The sequence below is a fragment of the Lonchura striata genome, chromosome 2 (genome assembly GCF_050655825.1).
Source record: "Lonchura striata isolate lonStrDom1 chromosome 2, ASM5065582v1, whole genome shotgun sequence".
In the NCBI taxonomy this organism is placed as follows: domain Eukaryota; kingdom Metazoa; phylum Chordata; class Aves; order Passeriformes; family Estrildidae; genus Lonchura; species Lonchura striata.
In genome coordinates, this window is record NC_140704.1 from 71,856,907 (window position 1) to 71,876,522 (window position 19,616).

Genomic DNA, 19,616 nt, shown 5'->3' on the forward strand with positions numbered 1-19,616 from the left:
CTAGAAGAGCTATTCCTCTGGCTGAGCTGCAGTACAGATCTCAAAACCTGATCATATCCTCTGTGCCCGCTCAGACCAATTGTACCATGAATTTAATATGGACATGATGACTCTCTGTGTAATGCTTGTGGAATAGATCTGCTGCTTTTCAGAATCATCAGTCTGACTATGAAGAGCATACAGGCATATACTATTGAGGAAATCACCAGTAAAATTATGGTAAAGCCTAGCCAGGAACTAATTTTGGTGCTAAGGACTACCAATGTCATTGCTTCTAGAGGAAAACTTCAGTGTCTCATGAGAAATGACAGATTTTGTGCCACAAACTCTACGGGAAGGAGATTTGGAGTACAGATGCGTGTTCACTATTTCCATTCATCATAATCTTCCAGGAGTTTTAGGTCCACAGAATTGCAGAATCAAAGAATGGTTCAAGCTGGAGGTCATCTTGTTCAACACCCCTGCTCAAACAGAGCCATCTACAGCAGGTTTTCCATGATTGTGTACAGATGGCTTTTGGGTATCTCCAAGGATAAAGACTCCACAACCACTCTGGAGACCCCATGCCAGTGCTCAGCCACCCTCACAGTAAAAATGTGTTTTCTGATATTCAGACAACACCACTTCTGTTGTGTTTTTTGTGCCCAGAGCCTCTGGTCTGTCACTGGGCACTACTGAAAAAGTCTGGCTTCCTCATATTTGTACCCTCCCTTCAGGTATTTATTTATATCGATAAGATTCCTCCCTGAGCCTTCTCTTCTCTAGGCTAAGCAAGCCATCTTTCTGAGCTGAACGTTGTCCAAGATACCAGCATCCTTCTTTACAGCAAGGGCACTTCTTTGGGTCATCTTCATCTTGGGGCCCACCAGGACCACCAGATCTTTTTCTGCTGAACTGCCTTCCAGCTGGATGCCCCCCAGCAAATATTCATGCACAGGACTGTTCCTCCCAGGCACAGGACCCTGCACTTCTTTTTGAACTTTATGAGGTTCCTTATCAGCCCATTTCTTCAGCCTGTGGAGGTCTCTCTGGATGGCGCCACGCTTCTCTGGCCTATCAGGCACTTCTCCCACTTTTGCACCATTTGTAAACTTGCTTAGGACACACTCTGGTCATCCAGATCATTAATGAAGGTGTTTAACAGGATTAGAATCTGTACTGACCCTTAGAGTACACCACTAGCTACTGGCCTCCAACTGGACTTTGTCCCAGTCTGTATCACCACACTGGCAATGAAGACAGAAAGCAGGGGGACAAAAAAGCTGTCATTTTCATTTTCACTATAGCAGTGGAGAAAAGGGGTATCTTACCTCAGCTATAGCATTAAACACAAAGCTGTCTATATTAAAGTATGTATTAAAGCTTCTGCAGAGAGCATGAGCATGAATGATTTTCTTTCTAAATTATTTTTATTCTCTGGAGTTTCAAAACTGTTGTTCCACTCCAAGGACATTGGAAAAACCAACACCCAGTTATTCTCCTGGTGGTGTCAAAATAAACGCAGTATTATATTACAGTGTGAGATGCTGTATCCTTCCTTTCCTATGTGCCTAGAAGTCCTTGCAGAAAAAGATAAGCAGTAGTCCTGCTTGGGGCAGGCCCATGTACCTAGAGCATGTGTATGCAGACAGTGAATGTGAGGCCTCACTGAAATCAATGTATCCTCCTGAGGGTTTCCAGTTTCAGAAAATGGTACTTCGATACCAAACCCTGAAGGAAAGGCTCTGTGTTTGAATTGTCAGGGCAGTGCTCTTTATTATAAAAAAAGCTACAGGAAATATCACCAGAAATAAAATGCATTTAAGTTATTAACAAATACAGAAATATTGTTGTCACTTGCATGTTCAAATTTTCTGTAGTTTATCCAACATTACAAAACATACATAGATTGAGCAAAAAATTTCCCTAGGCACTGATCTTAGAGGGATGTAAGAACATGCTTAATTAAGCACTATGAGTAACTCATCATGCATTAAAATGAAGTACATGTTTAAGACTTTGCATTACAACATCCTGGGGCAGAAGACCGTTCTCCCTCAAATGATCCAGAGAGGTTAGAGGGAATGTGGAAGAAAACGAACCGTGCATTTTCCCCTTACTTTGTAATCACATTTGTGCATTGGTTTTGTTGGAATTAGATACTGTATGAAAAAACAGAGGCAACGGTAAATTGACAATAAAAATGTATGTCTCCAAAACTGGTGGAGTAAAAGGGGTATGATATCACTGGCAAGCCAGTCTTATTGCATACAAGCAGACAGAATGCAAACATTACAAAGACAAGAAACTTTCTCCTACCAGGAAGTGCTGTCTGGCTGCCTCTCCTCTTAACACTATTGATTATGCTCCCCAAAGGTCATAAATTACTGGAAGAGTTATTTTTAAGAATATTTGCTGAGCCTGACCTGTCAAGAGAGGTTAATCTAATGACTTTCCTAGCTTCGGTCTGCAGTAAGCTAAAGCAGGATTTCTTCTCAACTGCTGTTAAAAGCTCTCACGTCTTCCAGATTCATCTCAACTAGTTATTAAAAGATATAAATGAGTCAGTTCCCAAATGGTTAAACTCTTCTGCACAGAGGCCAGAACAAGGGCACTGAGCAACTCTTAGTGAAAAGAGAGTGTGTGTCTCAACATAGTGTATTTCTTTGCATGGGGCAGTTCTACACCAAAAAACCAAAAGTGAAATAACAACAAAATAACAAGAACTCAAAAGTTTACTTTCACCCAGAGGTCTATTTTTTAACAAATATATCTGGAGGAAAACATTTATTGAGGATAAAATGAGGGTAAAAGTACTATTTGCCATAGTGGAGTGCTTAGTTTATGCTTTTTCCCGCTGTTTCTTTGGGTTTTGGGTTTTTGTGGGGCTTTTGTTTGGTTTTTTTGTTTGTTTTGGAGTTTTGATTGGTTGGTCAGTTTGGGAATTTTGTTTGGTTGGTTGGTTTTGTGGGATTTTTTTGTGTTGTTGGGGTTTTTTACATGTCAAATATACAGAAATTTTGGGAAATTAAACTCATATTGCTTCATTATCTAAATACTTCCTCAGAAAATATGAAAAGGGAGACAAAGATTTTTTTTTTAAAAGAATAGGAAAAGAATGTGAAAGAGATGGTTTTTTACTCTAGGTTATTTTGTTACAAACAGTTAATACTCTCCTAACTCTCAGACTTCAAGTGATATATATACTTTTGCAGGACAGCTCTTAGCATTTCAGAAAAAAGAGGATAGATTTATAAAGGAGGGAGAGAGGACAAAGTGAATCTTTCACAGAAAGAATCAACAAAGACCTGCTGTTAGATCAGAAAGATCCTGTCAATCAAAGGCACAGCTTTGGTGAGTGCTAGACATGGCATAGGAACCTTTAAATGTATTTGCCTCAACCAGTTCTATAAGAATTACAGACATCACTAAGCAGTGTGTTGGAATTCACAAAATATAAAAGTACAACTTTAAAGGCTGCATGAGTGCTACTTAGTTCTGTTTGCTTTTTGATTCTTTTTTCTTTTGTACTTAGAGGCAGCTCAGATTAATTTTACTGCAGTTGAAAATCATGCAAATATGGTTTAGAAGGAGGCATTTAATTCTTTATTGCTCTCGCACACAACACAAATAGCACCTCCAGTACTAACACAGCTAAGTGTTTTTAGTGTTATTCCTCTATACAGTACATCACAATGTTAATTTTCCACGTTACTTTATTTCTTCTCTAACCCATATTTTACAACAGAGAAAACAAACTGCTTGTAATTACACTGCATGCCAGGACAAATTAAGTAAACACGCATTTTTAATGCTTTTGGCTGTTAGGGTGAGAAACAAAGGGCTCTGGTTAAGGTCAATATTAGAGTTATGCAATTGCTCTGGGATACAAAAGACAAATGCCAGCGATTGAACATTGGTGAAATGGAAACTGTCCATTCCATGCAGTGTTTCTGAACTCATGAAAATAATATGCTATGCTGAGATGAGGTCAGTTCTTTGTTTTCATTTTTCTTTCAGGATAACACTAATACCAATAATAAATAATAATAATATAGTAATGGGAAAATCCATTGTGTCATTAGTGAAGTGATAAATCAGCAAAAAGTAAATGAGAGAACAGCTATTGAAGATCAGCCTTGTGTTTGCTAATGCTACCAGCTCAGTTCTACAGGGTGATACTGATAAAGGTTAACAGCAACTATAGGGGAAGCCTAATTTTGCTCTCACTGATACTGGTGTAAATCTGACTTCAGTGGAATTATACCTCTCTAACTAGAAAGCAGAGAGTGACCTGATGGTTATATTGTTTGGCCATGGACAATGAGGAGTTTTACGTGTTCTTGCCTTTAATGGTATGGATTAGGCCAGAGGCACAACATTCAAAGGCAGATGAAACCTCATGGCAAAGGGTCCTGAGACTCATCATTTTTACTCAGCCAGCCACAGATACTGGGCTACTGGCTTATGTACATCTCTATTTTAGTGATAAATTAATCTTTCTACCAGAACAAGGACTATATTTCTGAGACATTGCTTTTGCTAGGAAGAATGCTTAGTACAAGAAGAACTAAGGTAAAGAAAGAAAAAAAAAATACACACAACACATTTCACATGGAGAAGATAATGGAAAGAAATAATACTAAGAAAGATAATAGACAAGTCCCTAGAGCCCATTTCATGAATGGATATTCAGAAAATAGAACAGAAAAAAGTCTTCAGGCAAATTTCAAATAAGAAGTCAAGGATAAACCCTTAAGAATTTGAGAACAGACAAACCAAAAACTTCTCTGTCTGTATCTCAGAATCATGACTGATGTAGCTAAATGGGATGATAAGAGCCAGCCACAGTCTCTCAGTGAATGATTTTGTGAATGCTTAGACTATCACTTACATTCACAGCTCTTGGGAGGTGGAAATATTTCCCCTCCTTGTAATATCATCTACAGCTGAAGTGTCTCCTTTCCATCAAAACAAGGATCACTCATTTCAACACAAGGAGCTGATGCAGGAGTGATGAGGATACAGACAAGCCTTTGCTCTCACCTGGCCATAGTCAGTCTCAGCATTTACCTGCACATTCAGCAGTCTCAGGGAGAAGCTCTGCTGGGATAGTGTATTAGCTGGTCCTCCACCTCGAGGCAAGGCTGTGTCCCTCCCAGGACCTAAAGTACAAGTAAACCATTACCAATGCTAGGTAGGGTGGGCCTGTATTTCTTTTGTCTGGTTATTTTACTCCTTCCCTCTACTACACCCTTTGGGGTATATGGGATTGCATAGCCAGAGGCAATATATTATGGAATAATTCCAGCTCCCAGTCAAATCCAGAGGGCAGCTGGAGCAGGACTGGTGCAGGTTTACAGTAGGGATAATATTCTGAAATATTTATTTCTATTCTCTCAATATTTCTCTCTCCCAACTTCTCACATCACCTTGAACCTCACTCCATGGTGTTGATCCACATGAACTAAAGAACGTGGGGTAAATACTTCAAGAGTAACAGAAGAAGGAAAAGTCTTTTAAAGTTACAAAGATAAATATTATATTACATCGATGTGTGTAAAAGATCTGGTTGAAAAGAGATGGCTTAATCCCCGGCAGAAACTAAGTACCATGAAGACACTTAGTCCTCCACCAGTGGGATGGAAAAGAGAATCAAAAGAGTAAAAGAGAGAAACTTATGGTTGAGATAAAAACAGTTTAATAACTAAAATCAAATACACAAGCAAGCAAATAAAAATAAGGAATTCCTGCACTTCTTCCCATGGGCAGGCAGGTGTTCAGCTATCCCCAGGACATTAGGGCTCCATCACACATAATGGTGACGAGCAGACAAACTCCAAATGTCCCCTCTTTCTTCTTCCCCCTTTATATACTGAACTTGATGGCATTTGGTCTGGAATATACTTTTGGTCAGCTGGGGTTGTGTGTCGCCTCCCATCTTTCCATGAGCTTCTAGTTCCTTTGCAGCTTGACAAAAAGTACAAAAAGTAGTTAAAAAAAGCTGAAAAGTCTGTGATTCTGTATAAGCAATGACAAAAGCTCTATATTATCAGCACTGTTTTCAGCACAAATCCAAAGACCCATACTAGCCATTGCTAAGAAAATTATCTCTGCTCTAGCCAAAATCAGCACCGAGATTGAGGAAGAAAATTTGATCTTGGCAAGGGCTGCTGATGAGTGGTTCAAAAACCACTCATCAAAAACTGGCTTTGATTTTGCCTATCACTTGTGTTGCTATTAAGTGCAGAAAAAAAAAATCTACTACACTGTTCCAGAATTAGGAGGCACAGCCACTAAAACAAGCAACAACATTCTAATTTGAAGAACTGAAGTATTCATACAGCTCTATATTGTGTAGTTATTACATTATTTTATAAATACACAGAGCATTCCCAAATAGTTCAGTTTATTCTATGTCAATCACTTCACTTACTGCTGAAATTCAGCTCTCTTTTTTCATAATCCAAGCAATATAACAAACAAGTTTACTTCTAAGAAAGAACCTTGAGTTTGCTGCCTGCATCTTAGGGTCCCACATGTTTTATCTCCTAATGGGGCTGCTATGCCTACTGTAATATATTTCTAAATAAAATATCACTGTTTTTAGTTTCTGCAGGCTAGCTTATTAGCTACTTTTTCTCATAGTGGCCACATGCATTCATGCCTGTATATTTTATTCCTCAAAAATATTTTATTGTTACTTTGAGACATCTTACCTGACCTGCCCACTTTTTTACAATGCAGCTGGAAAATTTATATCACTTAGCCTGTGTCACGTATAAAAACTAAAAACTGTCAGTGCTACTACATTTCAGTTTTCTGAATGGGGAAGAGCTGTTTTCTAGAATCAAAGGTTCATAAATGGCTTGTAAAAGTTTAGTGAACAGGGCCCATCACTTATTGATCCCATTGTATTCAACACAATTCACTTTAGTCAATGTTCTCAGCAAATAGTGATACTGCTGTTATGAGCATCTTTCCTTCCTTATAAACAACTATTCACTTGTGTCCTGTTATAATGATAATGTCACTGATTTACAGAGGTTGCCCAAGTTACCTTATTAATTAGAAGATGCATTAGGCCTATTGCAAAACATTGTTCTGACTGTGAGCTATCACTGCCCAAGGACCTCTAAAAGACAAAGAATTCCATTTTGCAAAATCTAGTTAACATATCAAAGAGCAGTAAATGTGCAAATTGCTGTCATAAGGAATCCTTTATTGCTTTTCCTTTTCATGATAGCACCCCTCCCCCATCTCTCCATTCTATCCACTTTGACAAGGTCACTCATTGGAAAGAAGAGCAGCTATTTATGTTCTTCAGATGTTTACCTTCAGCAAAAGACACTTCAAAGACTGCTTATGGGACTCTCCTCTCACCCAGCAAACACTTAAAACCCATTGTTGTGATTGATGGGCCATTCCTGCAAATTTAATAAATATAAGCAGAAGCCAGATCCCTTTTTTTAGGCCAGCTGTATTGAATAATAGGCAAAAAGCTCATGGGTGGCCAAGGTAGACAGGACCCTTCAGGAAATGCCTAATGATTGTTTGATACATTTTTGTTTATGTTTTTTTAAGTTTATTGTTTAAGCTTCCTCAATACTTTGTTCTGTTTTCTATTGCTCTGGAGCACAGTTACTTAAATAAATCCCACAGATTTTTATTGTGAATTTTATGCATTCCCAGTGTTGTGTAAGAGACAAGAGAGCCTCATGTTTATTTAGATTTAGATTGAGGCTGAGCTGGTTCACTGAACTGTGAGACTCTCCAAACATAGGACATTATCAGATTGAAAGAAGACAAAGAATTTCAAAACTGGAGCTAACAAACTGACCAGGGTGCTGGTATTCAGAAAAAACACCACCTTTAGCTAAGTAGATAATACTACAACATCACAGTACCGTGACTTTGCAGAAATTTACAGAGAGGCTGAAACTGTGATGGCTTTTTTGCTCAATTCTATCTTGATTGTAGAGTGAATAGCACCAATATGACATAGTCGGGAACAGAAAGGATTTCAGCTGTTCAACTCAAGGGAATGAGTTATATATGTAAATTGGGATGAGATGTGTCTGTGTTTCATGTGAATATGGCATGTCAAAGACCCACCCAAAGTGCTAGCATCTTTCACAAAAGGTGAGGTTTAGAAACTCTCATTTAAATTTTCCCTAAGAGACTTGCATATGAGTCATGACCTGCAAAACTGCTAGTGGCTCATGGAAATAGAAGGCCTTTTGGGGCAGGAGATTGTTGAGGTCACATAGGTTCATTTATTAGCAATGACTCAGATCTGAGACTTACACTTTTTGACTAGATTATGCTGTACATCTTCCAACCGAGTGCACATTTCATTTTCAGATGAAGTGACTAGTTTTTGTTTCTTCCATGTACAGAATCTATCCCAGCTCTCAGTGTAGTGATGAAAGATGTGAAGATTCTGGCATCAATCATTATTTCTTCCATGGAAAACTCCAAAAATGTCTTGCACAGGCACCAAGGAAACATTCTGTGTTTGCTCTTTATGCCAGCTGCCTACTCGGTGAAGATAAACCCATTATCACAGTGTTAAGCTGGAGATCCCCAAACAGGAAGATATGTATGTAGAGCCAATGCCCCATCATGTGAACATATTCTTCCACTAATACTCTTTACAGGATTTGCCACCAATGTCCTGTACTGTGTAGTGGGAGTGAGTCTCTCTTTCCTGTTACTATCCTCTCAGTTAAGTGTTAGTGAATACTGTGACTTAACTTTTTCCCTAATGTTACATACTGACTCTTGAGTACTTCCATCCAGCCAGATCTGACCTTCCTCTCTATTTCAAAATATTCCCATTAAATATTTTGTGCTTTCCCTATACTATTCACAGGTAATCAACTGTCTGACAGAAGTACTATACAACGATATAAGGATACATGGCTAAAATAGATTTTTTTCCATGGAGTTCAATGTTTAGACAGGAAAGCTGTTTATTTAATACCTTTGGCAGATTAATGGTGTACACTAGAAAATTCAAACAGAAGTTTTTATGTTTTAAAAATTGTGAAGTAAATGAGGTTTCTTTCTTTATTTCCAAGAAATGGGATGAGCAACTGCAGAATCTCTCTTGCTATAAGAATCTCTCTCTAGAGTTAGTGACTCAGCTGCTACACAACATACATGAGAAATTTTTGGTCCTTGATAAGTACAGGACTTGCATGACTGGTGTGCTCAGCTACCAAAAGATATCATAAATTTGACATGAACCATAAAAAAGGAATTTCTGTGAACTCCAAGAGAAACAGCTGACTTTCACCCTTCAAGCGTGAGCTGTAAAAGAACATTTGCAACTCAGGCATATGCCTTCCATGTAAGTTACAAACTTATTCAACAAAACCTTCCATAAGACATGAGCCTATTTTTCTTTTGTCACTAGCAGGAAAATAAAAGAGGATGAGGTCAGTCTCTAAATGTCTCCTAACACATCTTAAATTAAGGTTGCTGGGTGGAAAGCATTAAAGATGTCTGCAAGCTTCATTCAACACTAATGATGTCTATTGTCTAACTCTTCTGTCGTCCAACACTCCTCTTATGAAAAGGTTTTAAACAATGCAATGTATAGTGGAAAAAAATCCCCTCAAATATTATAAGTAACATACTACAATTCTATAGTAAGGTTATTGTTCTCTTTTAATTAGTATAAAATCTTTCCCCATTTATCTAAAAAAGATGGAATTTAATTAGATTTGTAACAAAATTTAAGTCTTATTTGTTATCCACATACTTTATAGGTTCTGTGTGTTACATGATAGAAGACACTTTCTAATATGGTCTAAAGAAAAGAGAGTCCACTTGAAAAAGTGCACAATGATCTGCAGCCCTCTGTTCCACAGAGTTTCCACATCAGCCTTTGACTTCCTCAGTACTAAGTTACTATAAGTCATGCTTACCTGTAATTCCTGGAAAATAATCTGAAATTTCTAGCCTGATCATTTTCCTAAGTATCATTTAGCAAGTTTTTTTAATTGCCTGTTATAGATTTATTTCTTTAAAAGAATAGCTATATTACAATGTGTTCTCTTCCTGCCCTCAAGCTGAGAACATTAGACTGTACCTGCAGAAAAATTAAATTACAGCCAGAGAAGTTGATTGTTTTTCCAGTGAAAATCTTGTAAATTTTGTCAAGATAAAACATCAAATCCTAAACACATTTTGTTCTGTTAAGGAGAAATCTACTGTAATCAAAAAACAAGCTGAAAATTCACCTTCATATTTCTCTTAGGTAGTTTTTATTCTCTTTTCCTTACTATTTCCTTGGAAACAAAGTATTTTCAAAATATTTTAGGCAAAAAACTTTACTTCAGAGCCTGCAAATTTTATATGAACAGGCATGCTCTTATGGTTGGCAGAAAAATTCAACTTGCTTTAGGGTCTGTTTTTATAATGCTAAAATATCACATTTCTTTTCTATTTTACATATGTAAAAACAAAAGAGCAAGTTATGAAGCTCACAAGTATGTACTATAGTCTTCTGAACTTGCCAACTGAACTTGACAAAGTATTTTCGGGAGTTTGTTATGCCAGTAGTCTGGAGTTTGCTACTCTTCTGTAAGAATTTTTGTACGACACTTTTAATATTTGCAATTATTTATTAAAATATAGGAAATTTTCAATGGAAGCATTTAGTTATACCGTACCCATTTTTGAAGGTTTCTTTTGACACTGGTTGATGAAATTTGAATGTCTTTAATGCAAGACCTCAAGAACATAAACTATTTAGCCATAAGGTCTCTTTATTCTCTTTTCAGATAGGTACCTAACCAGAAATAAATTCCTGTGATAGTCCATTGAAGTTTTTTTTCCCTTAGGTATGCCATCCATCACAGGAAATCCTTCAAAAATAAAAACCAAATGAACACAAAACACATTACATCAATCTTCCTCTATCTTGTCTTGAGTTCCAGGTATCATTTGATAGGCATCATATAACCATCCCTATGCCTAGTCATATATGTGCTCATTAGCAATGAAATTTTACTTGAAGGTTTGGTATAAAACATAACAAACACTGGATGGGTTTGTGGCCCAACTGATGGTCTATCTTAGGCTCACATATTAATTCTTAAACCTGAATCCAAATCTAAGCAGTATTTTAAGGAAGTTTACAGCATCCTCACATCCAAATTTTCAGACTTTTAACTCATTCATACAACTGAAGAGGACTTCTGCAGGTCATTTTCAATTTCATCTACAAGATAATGAGATTCACAGCAAAAAACTCAGAGAACCAAAGGCAGGCTGAGCTCTGTTTAGGCATTTTTGTGCATACAGACAGTGTTATTCAGAATACTGATATTCAGAGCCTATCAGGCCAGATTCTGATGCCTGGACCATTACTATGTAATATTTCCTTATTAATTTCGCTGAAGCAGGGGCATAAAAATATTTGCCAAAAGAAAGTACTTTGGAAACGGAGAAAGATACATACGCAGAGCACATGAATTTTGGTGTAGCAAAGTATTTATCAAATCTATGCAGGCTGTTTTGCATGCTCAGCCTAAATAGAATTGGTTTACCCTCGACCTCAGAATGTTGTTATGTGATAACACTTATGGGAGTGCCATGGACCTAAGCTGACTGCTGGAGCAGTCTAATCATCTTTAAAATTAGATCTGAAAATTGATCTTTATTTTTACACCAGCTCAGCTCATGAGTATAATTTTCAGAATCTTTGCAAGTAAAATACTTTTAATACAGGAGGCCATCCTTTTGGAAACCCTACTATTTGAGCTTAGGGCATCTTGCTGTTCTGGTGAAGGCATAGGAGTTAAGTAATGGGAGCTGCAAAAGCAACCGGGGACATATTTGGTAACACTCTTTACCCCCATCACTCTCCATCTTCTTTTCCCCATGTTTTACTTCCCCAGCAGTTGATGCCAATTAAATCTATGGATGCAAATAACTCACCTCACACCGCTCTGCTGTAATTATAACTTTGCTGCCGACTTCCAGATCTGACAGGCTCCGTCTTGTCTGCCCCATGATGCAGTGGCATTTATTTACAATCTCAATAACATCTTGTGGAAAATGAATTGTACTAGTGCCAAGGATCAGAGATTGATATATTGTGAATGCTAGAAGGAGCAGATATTGAAAGGCAGAGAATAAAGGACTAAGTTAGTGGATAATTATGTTAATTTTTCAAAGGTCTTTAAGAAGGTGACATCCTTTGCATACCAAAAAAGAGAAAAAAGAAAAAGAAAATATTAACAATTAACCATAGAATGCAAAGAGAGCAAATAAACATTCAGAAGAACTGATGGATTTTTTTCCCTCTGTCCAAATGCATATTCTGAATTTTTTTTTCTTTTACACCTGCACACATATATTGGAAACTCAATTATAAAATATTTTACTCCAGCATAAGATTTTTCAGTACCATTTGTCTGGGTTTTCTAAAAGCAAATTTCAGATCAGTTCAAGGTGGAATGCCATATATACCTTAATCATACCATGAGGACTACATTTTCTAGTTTTCTAGTTTGACAGTGCTTCCAAACTTTTAGCTCCATTTGTACATACTTAGGACTTCTCAGTCCCAAATCAAGGCAAGCTCCAAAAGTCACCACACACATCTCTGGCCGTTTCCTAAGCTACCCTTTTCTCCTCAAGTGCCCTGGTTACTGCAAGAAGGAAAACCAGGGGTGCAGAGAGGAAGGCATCTTTGGTACACATCTGTTGCACCTGCCTGATTTAACTACATAGCCCTTCAAAAAGGTCCCATTTCTGCATCCTCTACACTCCCTTTCTCCTGCTCTTCAAGTACAGCTCCTGCATGGGGCACCACAAGACCTGTTGGAATGGTTTATTTGTCCATTTTCATACCCTGATATCTATGAGTGTTTCTGGAAAGGGAAGGATCATAGGCTACTTTCCTTTCATAAATGCAGATTTGGAAACATATCTGCTTGAAGAGACTCCTTAGCACCTTGGAAGCTGTAGCAGCTGCCAGCATTCATCCCAGAGGCTGACATTCCTCTTTTCGGGATCTTTCTGGCATTGTCATGTGCAATCCAGTTACCCTAAAAGTGTAGGTGCAAAGACAATGCATTCTTTCCTACAGACTTGTGACATTTCTTTATGTGGAGCTGGTATAATGTGTGTGAGAATCTGTCAAAATAGTTTTCTGTATTAATAAGCGTCATAAAACCTGAACAAAGCTTATTGTTGTCTGTGTTATTCCCTCAGTGCAGCAGAAAATGTTTTGCCTTGACAAACAACACTGTTCCAGAAATGCCATCTCTCCAGAGCAGTAATCCTCACATTTCTTACTCATTTGGCAAGAACAATGAATTCTGAAGCTAAAAGGAGAAGTTTCCAGTTCTCAAAGTGAAAAAACAGAGGACTTTCCAAAAGATATCAGCTTGTGCCATTTTCCTCTTTGGGAAGTTCTTTGATGTATTCAGGGAACATGCCAGAGCCTGAGGCTAAACTCAGTTATGATACTGTAAATCAGGGTAAATCCTCAGCTGGCATTGGTGGACTTAAAGTAGTTTGTGTTTACTGTAGTGATCATGCTTCTGTCAATCAGATTCCCTCCTTATTTATGCTGCGTGTGATATTATTTTCCTGAAGGCTTTAAAACCCTTTTGCTAGTTGTGTGTGTAGGAGACCAGTGATTTTTTTTTTTTTTTTAATTTAATTGTAGGAAGCTAAAGAGTAATTTCCTGCTGCCTGCACTTGACAGGAAGTTTAGTGTGATCCCATGCGAGCGCAGCAATCGGTGACCTGTGAGAGACTTCACCATTGGCTGGGAGAATAGTTCTGGGGGAAGAGAAGTGCCGCTCAAAGAGGAAAGAGGGGTATTTCTCAAAGGCAGCTCACAAGACAGACACGGTTGCCAGCTATTGCAGGACAGATCTGTGCGCAGAATCCTTCTTGGTGCTTTCAGCTGCTGCTGCTTGCTATGAATAAACACAAGACAAAGAGGAAATAGAAAAGAATCGAGGAAACTGAAAGTGCTAACGTATGCAGAAAGAGTGCAATGTTCCCAAACAAGACACAGCACCAGTGATCTTCTAAGCAGGCTCACCCACTGGATTGTGGCCAAAATATTCCCCCCCTGAGTTTCAAGGGGTTTTTCTCATAAAGTGTCTGCAGTTTTGAAGACAAGGCAAAAAAAAGTAAATCCTGTTCAAATTTTGGAAATTGATTAATGATTAAACATCTTTAGATTGGTCCCTTTCAAAGTAGTAAAGATTTGCTGATGACACAGATGCATTCTTAAGGGAAATGGATGTTAATTGCTGTCTAGACATTTTATTACTACAGTGGGGCACTAGTCATTGACCATCTCTCTTTTTTTTCCCCTTTTTACACATTAAACCATAGATCAAGCTAAATTGTTTGTTTGTTTCTGTAGACGATAACAATTTGGTTTCAGGGTGCTACGCAACTGAGAACTTTGAGATACCAATCAGCAGCAGGAAAGTATCCAAGTAACAGAAGCACTACTGTTTTTCTTTTTTTTTTTTTTATTATTCAAAAATACAACTGTGTTTACTGCAATTTTACCAAATTCCTTTATGCAACGCAAAGCATTCAGCAAGATCTTGAACCTCTACCTTTGTCCCTCTTGGAATATAGTGGAGTAGTAGTTTAATTACTTCAGAGCTGGATAAGATGCTTTGACTTTGCATATGTAAAATGGTTCAGCACACATAAGTTCAAGCCAATGTCATATTTTGCTGAGATGAAAAGACTAATGACTATTTGTTCTGCTTGTCTAGCAAGCAAACAGTTAAAGATTAATTCAGATGAAATGTAAAACTCATTATCAATAGCTCTCAACACAGGAGAATATACCTGAAGTCAGTTGGCCTGATTCTGATCTTACCTCAATTTTCCATCAGTATAAATCTGTTTCTGCCAGACAGCTTGATCCTGATTTACATCAGGGTAAGCAAAACAAGACCATTGTTTTTACAGGCTTCACTTATGCTGCTAAGTGATGCTGATTTACTCTAATGAGAACACATCTGCACTTCACAAGGTAGGTGAGAGCATTCACAGTAGTGGTTCTTCCTAGAGAAAAATTGAGAAGTGATGGGAATTAAAGTACATTTGTTCAAAAAACACACTGCTGGTCCAAATAACACTGTTGGGCAATGAAAATTACAGGAGATGACATGACAATGCTCAATTACATGGTTCAAACTTGTCAGGCTTATTGTATTTTTAAAAATACATTCTCACTATTTCCCTTTATCATGCATTTGCCTCTCAGTTCTACTGTCCTTCTGCTTCACAATTAATGTAGCAAAATGAGATTCCTCAGTTTGGGAGTCTATTTGCTTGTCTGACTGTCTAGCTGACCCAGATACAGAAGGACACACAATCAGGGAGAGCCCATGACATCCGGTGCTCATGAGAAAGGTCTACCAGGTTTCATATTCTCTGTCTGTAGTCACTCCTCCTTCATGTATCAGCACAGCAGCCTCACCTACAACACAAGAGACAGATGTTGTGAGGTTCAAGGCTTACAATATTTTTTTTTTAAATGTTACATTTAAAATCATCTTACCTTTTCAGCAATGGAGCTTGAACTGCTTTGCTAAAATACCTGTTGCAATTATCACAACTTTCCAAGAATGCAAAATGAAGAAAAACACAAAAAAATTTATATTTTTTTTTTAAATAGCTTATCTTTGAGGAAAAGGTACCTTGACAAAAATAAAAATAAAAAATTGAAAGATTATGCTTCAAAAATGTTCATTTCCAATTTTGCAAAGGCTGTGGTAGCTTTATACAGATCTGACTGTTTTAGAAAAAAATGCATGAAAAAGATCCCAGAGTAAACCTAATGCCCACATATTCAACCAGCCTCCTTGTCTCAGCAACTTCTTCCTTCAGAGAACTTTTGTCTGATCAGAAGTTACAACTCTGATTCCTTAGACTATTCTCTTGTCACATCAGAGCCAGAATCACAATACCCTACTCCCACAGCATTTTGAGAAGTCAAGCTCCTATGTAGCATTAAAAGTTCTAAAATTGCACTTAGAAGTTTACCATAGAAGTGTGAAGGGATTGCTAGTGCTGTTGTGATAAAAACATGTAAAAATAGTGGCAATACACAATTAAAGAAGGCTGAAAATAAATTTAAGTACCATTTTTAAGCAAATTTAAGATCAGAAGTGTTTTCAGTGACAGAGGACTCTGAACTCAGCATGCATTGTGGGGATTTGCCTGCATTAGCAAACAGCAAATACTGCAGGTAATTCTTGCAAACTCCTAATCTAAACAGAGCTAAACCAGTTGACTATGGTTTCATTTTTGTCAGTAATCAATACAAGCTGAACAGGCTGTCTTTCCTGTTTCTTTTTCCTCCAGGTTGTCAGATTTTGCCTTATTTCAGACAGTAAATCTGGCAGAGCACTCTCCTGGAATTCATCTGACTTCTTTGGCCAGGACTGGATAAGGGAGCCCATCTGAAGGGCTGTCAGATCCCACATGGACAGAAACAAGACACTGGGAAGGGTTGTGACTGTTTCAGCAGGCACAGATAGATCTAAAAGATGTCTGTCTTGTAGTCTATAGAATAGAGAGAGAAGTCCATTTCAAGGCTGCTGTGCATATTAGTAGTAGCAGTAGTAGTATGTCTTTTCCCACCATTCAGTACCTGTATTGTCCCGCTCTGGCACTGCCATCAGCTCATTTTTGCTGGCAAATCTCCAAAACTCTCTTCAGGTAAAGTCAGCTAGACAGATTTTTTTAGGAGTATATTAGGGAGCACCCACAAGAATGCAATCTCTAGTCTGAGCAGCACTTTGAGGAGTGCTGTCTTCAACCAGACACATTGTACCTGGAAAATCCTTAGTATAAGAGACAAATATTAGAGGTTTACTCAGTTTTAGTAAGGCAAATTTAATATATAGCTTTACTAAACTGCAAAACTCTGTGGGACTAGATTTCATCTTCAAGGTTTCTGAGGGTCAACAATGTAATAGTGGAAGAAGAGAGAGCAAGGAAGAGGAGGGACAAATTCTTTATCCTGTAAATAAGTAATAAATTTAGTTATTTGCTGTTCTAATAAACAACCATGCTAGGCCTCTCTGTTTCAGTCCCCCAATCACCACATCAGAGTTCCTGGTGCTAACTAGTCAAATCCTCAAATCTTAAACAGGATGTCTACTTTATTAAAGAAGCCCTTTTAGGCAAGAAAGGCATGTTTTGACTGGAAAACACCAATCATGTCAAGGGGGGCAGTCAGGGGAAGCGTGGTGGTGAGGGTTGCGGGAAATAATATTCTCTGGATTATCTAAAAGCAAGGTTTTCTCTCAGATGGAAGAGAAGGCAAGGAGGAAGTCACAATTTCAGACAGTTTGCACAGATGGTGACCACCCTCAGTCAACATTCTCGTAAAAATGGCTGTGTACCTTTCTTTTCCCCTCAGTATACACAGAGAGAAATAAAAAGGGGAAAGAAAATAAAAAGGTCAGTGCAAAAGTGCTTAAGGAGGCAGAATCTGTGTGAGTGCAAGTAGGGAAGAGGAGAGGAGGAAAGAGTGTCATTTTAGTAGCCCTGCTTTTTATACTTTTTCAAACTTGTCTTTCATCCCTGTCCATACATAGTCAGCTTTTGAGTCTCTCACATCCTGAACACTCATCAGTTCAAACTCTCTAAATATTAAGCCATAGTCAGCACTGTACAAAAGGTGTATAGAGTGAATGGTTGGAGGGAGTGTTGGCCACTTTGATGGTCTCTGGATACTGAAGCAAGCAAGGAATTAGTCTGGTCACTGTAAAAGGCAAAGCAAAGAAGCCTGAATGCTCCAATTATTGTTTTGCCCTCCATTCAGAAATCAGCACTTCACACAACACAGGTTCATAGACAAAGACAAAAATGCTTTAGCTCTTGGTAAGTTACAACACAGCTTGGTAGGCTGCAATATTGTAACAGCATTTAGAAATAAACCAAACCTTGATGAGGTTGTTCATTCACAAATAACATGATGGTGCAGTGTGTGTGGTTGCTCAGGAATCACTCACAGCCCATTTATCTGACAGATGTCCCTCCTTGCTGTGTCTTGCAGCGTAATCTGAGCCTCAGCAGAGCCCTCCAGCACAGGGAGAGTTTATGCAGCTCCCAGGGCAAAGAGGCTGCCTCAGGCCAGCATCTGGGACCCTGCAGGAAAACTGAACCTGCAGGCAGCAGCTGGCTGAGGATCCTACAGAGATTTGCTTTACTGGAACAGAAAGATTGTCTTGTTCACTGTGTTCACACAGAAAAAGAGGTGAGTTTGGGATGCTGAGTGTGGGTGATGCTGAGGACACCAGATGAGCATGCTACAATATTCCAACCCTAAACACACTGTGTCTTTCAGAGCAGGCAGAAAGCCAGAACCATATTTGAAAATCCTAATTATGGGACAATTTGATATGCACTTGCTCTTGAAGGAAATAAGAAAAACCTCAACAATATATTTTAAAGGTAATTTTGGTTATTATTTGCTGATATTTCGTATAGTTCCAAACACTTCTTGAATATTGTTGTGAAATAAGCTTACAAAGACCTTACATTTCACAGAATCATAGAATGGTCCAGGTTGGAAAAGACCTTTAAGGTCATCAAGCCCAACCATTAACAAAACTCTGCCAGGCTCACTGCTAAACCTTGTCCATAAGGTTTAGAAAGCATCTTCCCCAGGTACTTTCTCACCAGGCAGATTTTACTCTTTGCTAATCCTCTAGCACTGCGTGGAGTTGTAGTGGCCCAAATGCAGGACCTTGCACTTTTCCTTATCAGACTAGCAATTCAGCCTCTCCAGATCCTTCTGCAGAGCCTTCTTGCCCTCCAGCAGCTGAATACTCACACCCAGTTTAGTGTCCTCTGCAAACTGAATGAGGAATCATTCAATCATCTTGTCCAGATTATTGATAAAGCTGTTAAGCAGGACTGGCCCCATCATGAGGAACACCACCTGTGAGAGGCCACCAGGCTACCTCCATTCATCACATCTCTCTGGGCCTAGCCATGAAGCCAGCTCTCAACCCAGCAAAGACTATACTTGTCTAAGTTATGAGCTGCCAGTTTCTCCAGGAGAATGCTGTGGAAAACAGTCTCAAAGGCTTTACTAAAAGTCCAGGTAGACAACATCAACAGACTTTCCCTCATCCACTAAGTGGGTCACCTTGTATAATGAAATCAGACTGATCAAGCAGGATCTGTCCTTCATAAACCCATGCTGGCTGGGCCTGATCTTTGGTTGTCTTTTACATAATGTGTGATGACATTCAAGATGTAGTGCTCCATGAAGTTCCTCAGTACCCAGGCCAGATTCACATGCTTGTAGTTCTCTGGGTCCTTCTTCCTGCTCTACTTGTAGATCAATGTCATAATGTCCAGCCAATGGGACCTCCCCAGATAGCCAGGACTGCTGATAAATGATGGAAAGTGGCTCAGTGAGCACTTCTACGAGCTCCCCTAGAGCCCTGGGGTAGATCACACCTGGCCCCACAGATTTTTGTATGTCTAACAGACGTAGCAGGTCACTGAACCTCTCCTCCTGTATTATGGGGACTTTATTCTGCTCCCCTTCCTTGTCTTCTGGCTCAGGGTGCTGGGTCCCTGAAGAATAACTGGTCTTACTATTA

The 19,616-nt window shown here is 38.6% G+C and overlaps 1 long non-coding RNA gene across 1 annotated transcript in view; it reads left to right on the plus strand.

Moving 5' to 3' along the window:
• The window catches only part of LOC116183233 (uncharacterized), a 77,142-nt gene extending 59,060 nt beyond the window's left edge, over window positions 1-18,082 (plus strand). Inside the window, exon 6 of the long non-coding RNA XR_014952752.1 lies at window positions 1-18,082. This exon is cut by the window's left edge and continues 18,545 nt beyond it. This is a non-coding gene — a long non-coding RNA (uncharacterized LOC116183233).
• Window positions 18,083-19,616: the final 1,534 nt, after the last annotated feature.